The sequence below is a fragment of the Furipterus horrens genome, unplaced genomic scaffold, assembly GCF_987537825.1.
Source record: "Furipterus horrens unplaced genomic scaffold, mFurHor1.1.pri manual_scaffold_2, whole genome shotgun sequence".
Lineage (NCBI taxonomy): Eukaryota > Metazoa > Chordata > Mammalia > Chiroptera > Furipteridae > Furipterus > Furipterus horrens.
In genome coordinates, this window is record NW_028327172.1 from 177,754,328 (window position 1) to 177,764,137 (window position 9,810).

The 9,810-nt window shown below is 34.9% G+C and overlaps 1 non-coding gene across 1 annotated transcript; it reads left to right on the forward strand.

Moving 5' to 3' along the window:
* The first annotated feature begins 290 nt into the window (after positions 1 to 290).
* Positions 291 to 537, forward strand: LOC150020069 (small Cajal body-specific RNA 6). The gene has a single exon (XR_016509558.1).
* Positions 538 to 9,810: the final 9,273 nt, after the last annotated feature.

Below are 9,810 nucleotides of genomic sequence, written 5' to 3' on the forward strand. Positions count from 1 at the left end.
TCTCTTTCCTTCCTTCCTTCCTTTGTTTGTAAGTTACAGTGAGTAAAAATTTTTATAAGAAATAAATTGTTAGACAATTATATATTTTTCTACTCAACTGGATAACAAATAAGGGATTAACCTACATCTCATGTTGTACAGAAAGAAGACAGTCTATGTATGAAACAGGCACTAAATGATTAATCTTGTTCTCATGTTCATAATTCAATGTTTGGGCAAGACAAATAATAGGAATATAGGAAGATATATTGTGGTGTTGTAGTATATAAAACCTTTTCTAATACAGAGAAAGTATGATTATAGCTCTACGAATCTATGTCATCATTAAAAGCCCAATGGCCCAACTGCCTTGCTACCATCAGGCTCCAGTAGTTCTCAGATGGCCACGGGCAGCTGACACTAGGCAATGTCCCAGGTCTGTGTTTCTTTGCTAGCCCAGGGATAACCTGTGGTTGACATCCGACAGCCCATCTCAAAGGGATGTAATCACTGGGAGTGTGGTATCTGAGGTTCTGATCTGACTTTCAAGCTGAGACCTCTGACTGGAAAAAAAAAATAACCCAATGGAAGATACTCTATATCTAATAACCCAGGTTAGCCTGAGAACTATCTTTTATTTTCCTGAAACCTTACAAAAATATTGAAATAGTATTATGAGCATATTAGAGGATATAAAAATAATTATGGATATCAGTTTAGTAATATTTTAACAACATGATTAAAGTCATAGACATAATAATTATTTTCATGGTATTGAGTTTCAGAATAGTTTTAAGTAAAAGAGTGGTGTGATAAATTTGTAATATTGTTATTGCAGTTTTGCATATACTTTAATGTTTGAAAAATTTAAAATAATCATTAAGCCCTGGCTGTTGTGGCTCAGTGGATTGAGCATCGGCCTGCGAGCCAAGTGTCGTTGGTTTGATTCCCACTCAGGGCACATTACTAGGTTGCACGTCAGGTCCCCAGTTGGGGGCGCAAGTGAGAGGCAACCACACAGTGAAAAAAAAAAAAAAAAAAATCAGTGGTTTCAACAAAATCTGTGGGTGCCAGAAGACAGTAAAATAAGGTCTTTAAAATCTAAGAGACTGCTGTATACTTGAAACTAATATAATATTAAATGACAACTGTAATTTTAAAATTACAAAAAATCTTTAAAAACGCTGAGAGAAAAAAGATTCTGTCAACTCAGAAATAGTGTATCCTTCAAAATTATCCTTCACGTTTGCAAATGAAATAAAGACATTTTCAGATAAAATTTGTTGCCACCAGAATGCAATAAAAGAAATACTAAGTAATATTTTTTAAGCTGAAAGAAAATAAAATGAGGATATTCAGGAAGTAAGGGGGCTAGAAATGTAGAGTGTGCTTTCTCATTATCTTTAAACTACATTATAGTTTAAAGAAACATTATAATAATATCTTGTAAAATTGTAATACACATTGTAATTATATTGTTATTTGTGAAAAATAAGTTTTTTATGGTATCACCAAGAAAAGATTTTCCTGAGACCCGCACAGGAAAATGGGGCTCCCTGGTAAACTTTATTGATGATGTAAAATTAAGGGGGTCCCTTCTGGACTTTCCAATGCCCCATCTTCATCCATTTTGCCATGGAAAAGTTCCAATCTTTGTCTTCAATAGGGCCAGTATAAAGTCTGCTGCCCAGGGTTTCTGCTCCACATTACAGTCCAGGCCAGCATCTGGCCAGCTTAGTGTGTGATTCCAGCCCACAGGCCATCGCAGTGTTGTGGTACTCAGGCTCTGTCTTGGAGCCTGTGTGTGGAGTCTGTGCAGCCATCAGCTGTGAAGCTGCTCAGGACACGTTATTATGGGGAGAGGATGCAGAAATGCATGGGGTGAGTGCAGGTAATGAGAGGGAGAGGGAGAGGGGGAAGGAGAGGAAGAGGGTGAGCGCAAGGGAAGAGGGGGAGGGAAGAGGGAGAGCAAGAGGAGAAACCTTTTTTAAAAAAATGACCCATCAGTTGTGCATGTTTTAGCAGGCTCTGGATTAGTTTACATCCCTGGTTATACTGAGAGGCCTCTTTAGTCTGTGCCCACCAACAATCTGGTACTGGAGGCAAGAAGGGAGGAGTGCTAATCCCCTTGGCAGAGCAATGCTATGATCCCTTGGGTTTAAAGCTGTAGCTTGTTGGCTAAGTGGGCAGGCTCATGCTTCCCCATTTTATTAACCTCAATGTCTAAATCGCATTGTTCCCATCTTTAAAAAAAAAATTAGTTAAATACTGATGGTAACAATATAAATAAGTGTGGAAAATGTACCCAAATAATGTAATGTTTCTATGTTTTACTTACTGAGGTATACTATTAAACCTAAGTAGAATATTGTGAGGACATGCGCAGACAATTATAATAACTATTTGTACTAATGAGTTAGACAGTGGAACACTATAATAAATTAGTAACTGTTGCACCTTTAAATGCAAGTGGTACAAATAGAAAACTACTTCTGAGAAAGTTTTACAATAGGAACACTCATGAACAAGAATTCCTTCATAGCAATACCAAGATGATAGACCATACAAGATTAAACAAAAGAGCTGTCTAAAAATTTTGAACCTCCGTAAATATATTAGGCCATAACATCAGAATAAACAAATCAGTGAGGAAAACCTGCTTCAAGGATATCAGATTAAGTTCATAGACATCTACTTAATGGTCATTCTTGCTTCAACATTAGGGATCTATGTAAATGGATTGCTTGAAGTATTTTATTGTCTTTCTATTTTCTCTAGATCAGTGGTTCTCAACCTTCCTCATGCCCTGACCCTTTAATACAGTTCCTCATGTTGTGGCGACCCCAACCATAAAATTATTTTTGTTGCTACTTCATAAGTGTAATTTTGCTACTGTTATGAATCATAATGTAAATATCTGATATGCAAGATATATTTTCATTTTTACAAATTGAACATAATTAAAGCATAGTGATTTATCACAAAAACAATATGTAATTATATATGTGTTTTCTGATAGTCTTAGGTGACCCCTGTGAAAGGGTCGTTCGACCCCCAAAGGGGTTGCAACCCACAGGTTGAGAACTGCTGCTCTAGATGTAACTGGCTGGGATTATATCAATTATAACTGTAATAAATATATAAACTATATAGTTAGGTATAAATCTTTTTAATTGATAAAATTGTAGCAAGATATAAGGATGATTCCAATAATCACAGGACAAATATCTATAAATATATATGGGACAGATGTGTGTGTGTATGTGTGTACAGTGATTGCAAATAGTTACATATATAGTCTTATTTATATTATATTGTATAAAAGTTACATATAAATCATTATATATATATTATTATATATAATTTAGTAAATATAAGCTATGTGTAATATGTAATACATATGCTTGTACTTAGCAGTTGTGTCTGCTGAGTGAAAGAACATTACTACATCACATTCAAATTTAAATAAGGCTGGTGTCCCAGATGCTAAGGTTAGGAGGGCATGCTAATCAACACAGCTGCAATGTTTTACTCTAATTTTCTTCCCTGTTGCTCTTTTAAAAGGAGTCCACATGCTGTAAGAAAAAATAGATGATTTCAAATCTACTAATTATTATCATGATATTATTAATTTAGACCAAGATAATAATAAGATGGTGTTTGTGAAGAAAGACTTCATTATGGAATTAATTGCTTTGATTAGGGTCAACACAGGAGAAAAAGATTTGCATAGCATTTAAGAAACAATTACTTTGATGGCTATTCAGGGGCTAAAGACATGCAAATTTAAAGAAAGCATTTTACAAATTCCCCTTTACATTCAGATGCTAAGTTCTCTGATAAGTCCTACTTGTTCAACAGAAAATTAAAAACACTGAATTGAAGAACTGGTTAATGATGTATTATTGATGTATTCTGTAAATGTTCAAATTATTCTTGGCTTGAATTTTGAATTTATTTCATAGAAACAAAAACATGGCATTACAAAGTCAATTTTAATCTTAGTGTTGATGTTGTGGTTGTTTTCCCCTAATAGATATTGAGAGAAGTAGATTATAGTTATCTTTGTGAATTTACTGCTACTCTTTTTATTCTCATAGTTCTTGAGCAGGAGACATAAAATGAGGAGCATCTCGGTTTAACACCTGCTTCCAATTCATTGACTAAAAATGCAACTTAATTCTTTTGTTTTGCTGTTACTTAGTATTTTATTGCATTTTCCCTTTTGATGAATGTTTAAACTCAATTTGAGTAACAGTATATTTGTTCTATGCTTCTCTAGACTTGCGCATAGTTTGCTATTAAGACTACATGTTCTGAGTTGCAACTCTTTGTTTTTCCTCAATCAACCCATTTTTCTGGAGAATTATCTGGCTATTTGTTAATAGTCAGCAAGTTTTTAGAATGTTGACTACTGCAGAGCAACATTATTTGAGATCATAAAATATATATGTTACAGAAACAGAGGAGTCCAAAAATTCCCAGAGTTTGCGGCTGGGGGATGGGGAGAAGAAAGCAGCTTTCAGAATGCCTCCACATGCCTGAGGCTGGTGGCTAGTGTCTTTCTTATGCAAAATTGCTTGGATGCTTCCAAGGCCTCAGGTAGATGGGAGGGGTCTTGAACCAGGGGATGGTATGGAAAAAGCACACAGAGCCTACATAAGAGCTGGTCAGAACTGTTTGCAACACCCACTGTGTCAGAGGACGCAGTCAGGGATAAATAAGTAGCTGTGGACATTTTAGCTCTCTCTCTCGCTCTCCTGTGCTTCCTCCATGTGGCTTGGAGAAGGGGTCTCCAGGCTGCTTTAAGAGGCTCTTGCCATGCGGTTTTGAGAAGGAGAGGAGATCCATGCAGTTTTCAGGAGGAAGGCAGTTTACAAGGAGGCTGAGAATCCAGGCGGTTCTGCATTGAGAGCTGGAGGGCACCACAGCACAGAAAGGACCTCCCCAATCAGAATTGAGTGATTGGCAGCCGCTGGAAAAGCTGAACTGTGTTTGGAAAGTAGGGAAACAGTGTTTCTAACCTTCCTAAGACTGGCCAGGTTTGGTAGGGGGAAGCAAGGATATGTTTTTATGGGTGTTTGAAAGAACATAAGACTTAACAGCAGAAATCCGCAAATAATCTAAATCTATATAACTGTTAAATAAACAATTCGTTTTCTTTTCACCAAACTCTGGTATTGAGAGTTATAATTCTGGCGGCAGGCAATTGGGCAATTGGAGCAGCCCAGAGGTTCTGTAACATATATATAGATGAAGTTTTGAGGAAAAAAACACATTGTGATAGATAAATATTAAAAGGGGATGAGTAATTATTTGATGTTGGATAAAAAGTAAAAGTGATACATAGATTACCAGAGAGTGTTCTCAGAATATTTAGAGAATCTGTATATGCCAAAATTCCTTGGGGAACAATCTTATCCAAAGAAATGTGAATCTTATGTACTAGCCACATTTAGCCATAAGTACAATGTCAAAAGTAGGCTGGATACAGAGATTTATATAAATTGTATGGGATGGTTGAAAGAGAAATGTAAAACATTTATTCTTTTGTCTTTTAAAATGAGCATTTAAACTATAAATGTTGTTGGTGGAAATCAGGCTATTCCACAGGATTATGAGCAAAATATTCCAATAACCTACACATAAGAGCTTGTAGTGAGGCAAGATGGTTAATTCATGATGCAAATTAAAAAGAGTGCCCGTGTTCCCTCTCTGTCCATCTTGCCATGGAATAAGTCTAACCATTTCCTCAGCAAGGCCAAACAAGTGCCAGTTTCCAGAGTTTGTGCTTCATATAAAAGCTTGGTTTTTAGAGTCCGCACCATTAGCTGCGGGTACCTGTAGCTGCTAGACCCACATGGCTGCATGCTCCCAGGTGAGAGGGCACATGAACATGTGGGGTGAGTGTGTTACTCTGTGGGCTAGAGAGAGGAGAGAGAAAGTGAGAGAGTGATTATTTGTTGGGATTATACTAGCTTGGGTTTGGGATGGACCAGGTGCTTTTTCAAAATAACCAATGAACTCAAGTTTCCATGGGCTTTGGTTAGGTCCACATCTCCTAGCTAGACTGACAGGCCTCTTTGGTCAAGCACCTCCCCCTGCATCCCCTGACAATCTGGTCCTGGAGGACAGACAGTCGCTTGGTGTGTGTGAATGAGTGTGTAAGTGCAATGGCTTTTGGCCAAGCAAGTGGGCTAATGTTGCCCAGTTGATTAAACTCAATGTCTAAACTTCTTTTTGCTCCCTTTATTAATAACTAGTTAACTATCTATGGTAACAAAAGCATATTCATGAAAAGTAATATAAATTGTTAATAAACTTAATAGCACAGACATCATTCCAACCCAAGAAATAGAAATTAAATAATTATGAGACACCTTTTTAATCTATTGGATTACAAGGACCATTTTTACTAGTTAGTAATTGTAGAAATGATAGGTTTTTTTTTTTTTTTTTAGGAATACTAGCATGATAATCATTTCGAATTCAACAATATATAATAGCATTGGAGTATCCATTAAACTAATTATGAGTGGAAACTCAGTAATTTGTTTCCACTTGAAACTTAACTTTAAACAAATACAAAAAATGGATATATTTATTTAAAACACCGAAGTTATGGGCTGTAAAAAGGGTTTTTCAAAATCCTAGATAACTCCATGAGGGAGTCATGAGAACTCATGTGCTTTGAACCCCATCCCATCACCCACGTTTGTAACTTTCAGAACTTTATGTCGCTGACATATACTAGGCATCAAATAAATGTTTGTTGAGTAAATAAATTACTACTTTGAGTCAGTTGTCTCCCTTTTGATTAGAATTTGACAAAATTTAATGCAAATTATTTATCTTAATAAGTTCCCTCAGGAATCAGATGCAAATGTTTACTTGAATTAAATATTTAAGATAAAAATTAATGTTTTATACATAGAAACAAAATTAGAAATATTTTATATATAGGAAAACAATTTAATATTAAATTTAATGTTTAATATATTTTATATTATAAATTATATGTTAAATAAAATAAAAATTGAATACTTTATATATAGAAATAAAAATAAAAATGCACCTTCTTAAAAGCAGCAACAAACTACCAACTTAAAATATAATCTAGACTATGGTACAGACTGTGAAAATATTTGTAACTTGTTTATTTCCACAATTACAAGAGATAGTATCTCCATTCATTAAATAAATACTTACAGAGCACCTTCTCTGTGCCAGGCACTCTTCTCAGCATTGAAATATATCTGTGAACCCACTAAATATTGCCACTCACCCAGTGCTAAGTTTTCAGTATATAGGGTTGGATGAAAATCATTTATGTGTCTGATGGTGATAATATATTTCTCCATTCCTTTATACAATGGTGACACAGTTTCTGAAGACAAAGTTTTTTTGCTATAATTTATATTTTTATTTAATAGACACTATCATTTTAAGTCCTCTAATAGACAACAATTATTATTTAAGACTTAGGTCTTCATTTTATTGTATTCTTATCCATATGATTGTTACAATAAAATTTTTAAAATATTTAAACTAATGAATAAATTAATATATTTCATGTTATTATGTTACTCAAAAGGTTGCATGTATAAAATTATATTTTGATTAGGACACTTGAATTTTATAGTCCTAATCAATGCCCCTGATATTTTAAATACTTTAAAATAACTTCCAACATAACTGTTTCTGTTTTGTTTCTTTTAATTCTATTTTGTGAATTATCTTAAAAGACACTAAAACTTCATAGGCCAGGATCATGTTTACTTGTTTCATGGGGTTCTGGTTGGTATAGTTCACTAAATTTATTTTAAAATGTGACAGAGAGGTGAACACAGCAAGACAGTTCTCTGCTTGAATGCTACTACAGAACATCAGATATATTTTCCCCTTTGTTCGTCATTCAGTTTAGACTTGTGTTCTGTAGCTTGAAGAGGTAAAACCAGCAGCAGTTCCCATAAAACAACCATTCCAGTTATCAGGTCCAATTACAGCTTCACACTGAGGTGTGCCTCAACTTGGTAAGGAATTGAAAAGTAATATAAAAAACATATCAGTGAATATGTTGCTTACATAAGAGAATTGGTTAGAATGGAAAATTATTGTTATATAGAAGATTTTTTCATATAGACATTAAATATTGAACTTAGTTGTCCATTTAAAGCTCAACCAAGAAACTATTTTAAATCCAACTGGATAAATTTTTTAAAAAACGCAAGAAATATTCCATATGGTACTCAAATAAAATGATATTCAAAAATAAAGGTTTCAATTTAAAACACTTATTCCCATATCCTGATAACAAACATAGTGGCCCTTGAACTAAAGTTTACTTGCAACAGATTCTGAAAGGTGAACTAATATTTACAAGTTACTCTAATAGTATTTTATTATAATAAGAGAGTTTGGTAATGTTACTTGCCAGGTAAGCAGAGAAAAAGAAGTTGACTTTCACATGCCATTTGCCCTATTAAATGAGGCATTTACTATAGTCTAAGTTTTTTCATAACTATAGTCAAATATGTAAACAGGCTTAACCTAAATTTATCCTGCACTGTTAAAATCAAAATAAGGCAGATAGAAAACATTAAAAAGTTTTAAAAATGAAAGAAAGCTTCTTAAGAGATAAAAAATAAAAACTTTATTATTAATATTTCTTGCTAAGTTTAATTTTGCTTATATTGCCGTGGCTGGTATAGCTTAGTTGGTTAGAGCGTTGTCCCATGACCAAAGGGTTGCCGGTTCAGTTTCAGATCAGGGAACATATCTAGCTTGCGGTTTCAATCTCCAGTCCAGGTGCATAAAATCCATGGTCCAGACACATATAGGAGGCAACTAATCGATGCATCTGTCTTGCATTGATATTTCTTTCTTTCCTTTCCTCTCTCTCTAAAAGAAATGAAAAAGATGTCTTCAGGTTAGGATAAAAAATGCATTTGTATTTTATACTACTAATAAAATTTGTTTTCAAGTATATTTTACTTTGTCGGATAAATGCAAGAAAATACACTTTTTAGAACTTTGAATTATGATCAGTATAGTAGAGTTGGCCCTCTTGATCTGTGAGTTTCACATTGAAAGTATTTGAGAAAAAAAATTCAGGAATTTTCAAAAAAGCTAGACTTGAATCTGTCATGTGCCAAGCACTATGCTGAATCCACACAAATGGAGTAAATTTTAGGAACACCCTGCTGTAGCCGATAAGCAAATGTAGGTTATATACAAATACCACTCTATTTTGTACAAGGGACTTGGGGATCCAAGGATTTGGGTTGGGGGTGTTAATCCTGGAATGAATTCCTGTTAATACTGAGGATTTTACATGAAGTTTAAACTGATATTCTCTGACAGTCACTAATACTATGCTTTGTGGAATCATGTTTGTAAGGAAAAAGATAAACAGCAGGAAAGAAGTCCCTTTGTCACTGGAAAGGGACCCTGTTAAATGGGTCTGCCTCCAGGTGGCCTGTAGTGTCTGTGTTCTTGACTTCACGCAGGAAATATTTCTCAACATAAGTCTAAATAATTTTGAGACTATATTTATTAAAGCTGGGAACAGGGAAACAAAGGAATTGTAGAGGAAGCCATGGGAGAGAGCCTAGGTGGTGGTCTGCTCTGGCTCTCTAGAAAGGTTATCAGAAAGAAATGCGCCAAGGTAAGACTGCTATTAGAGCCCTGAAAAGTTAGAGAGAAGGGCCCTTGGAGACAGGTTCAGGGGGTTAGCACGGATGAGCTGCTGCTGCCCGCGGCAAAATCTGGTGGGGACCCTTAGCGTTTAGGAGAGAGAAGTTAACATGCAAGTCTGGGAGAGAAGAAATC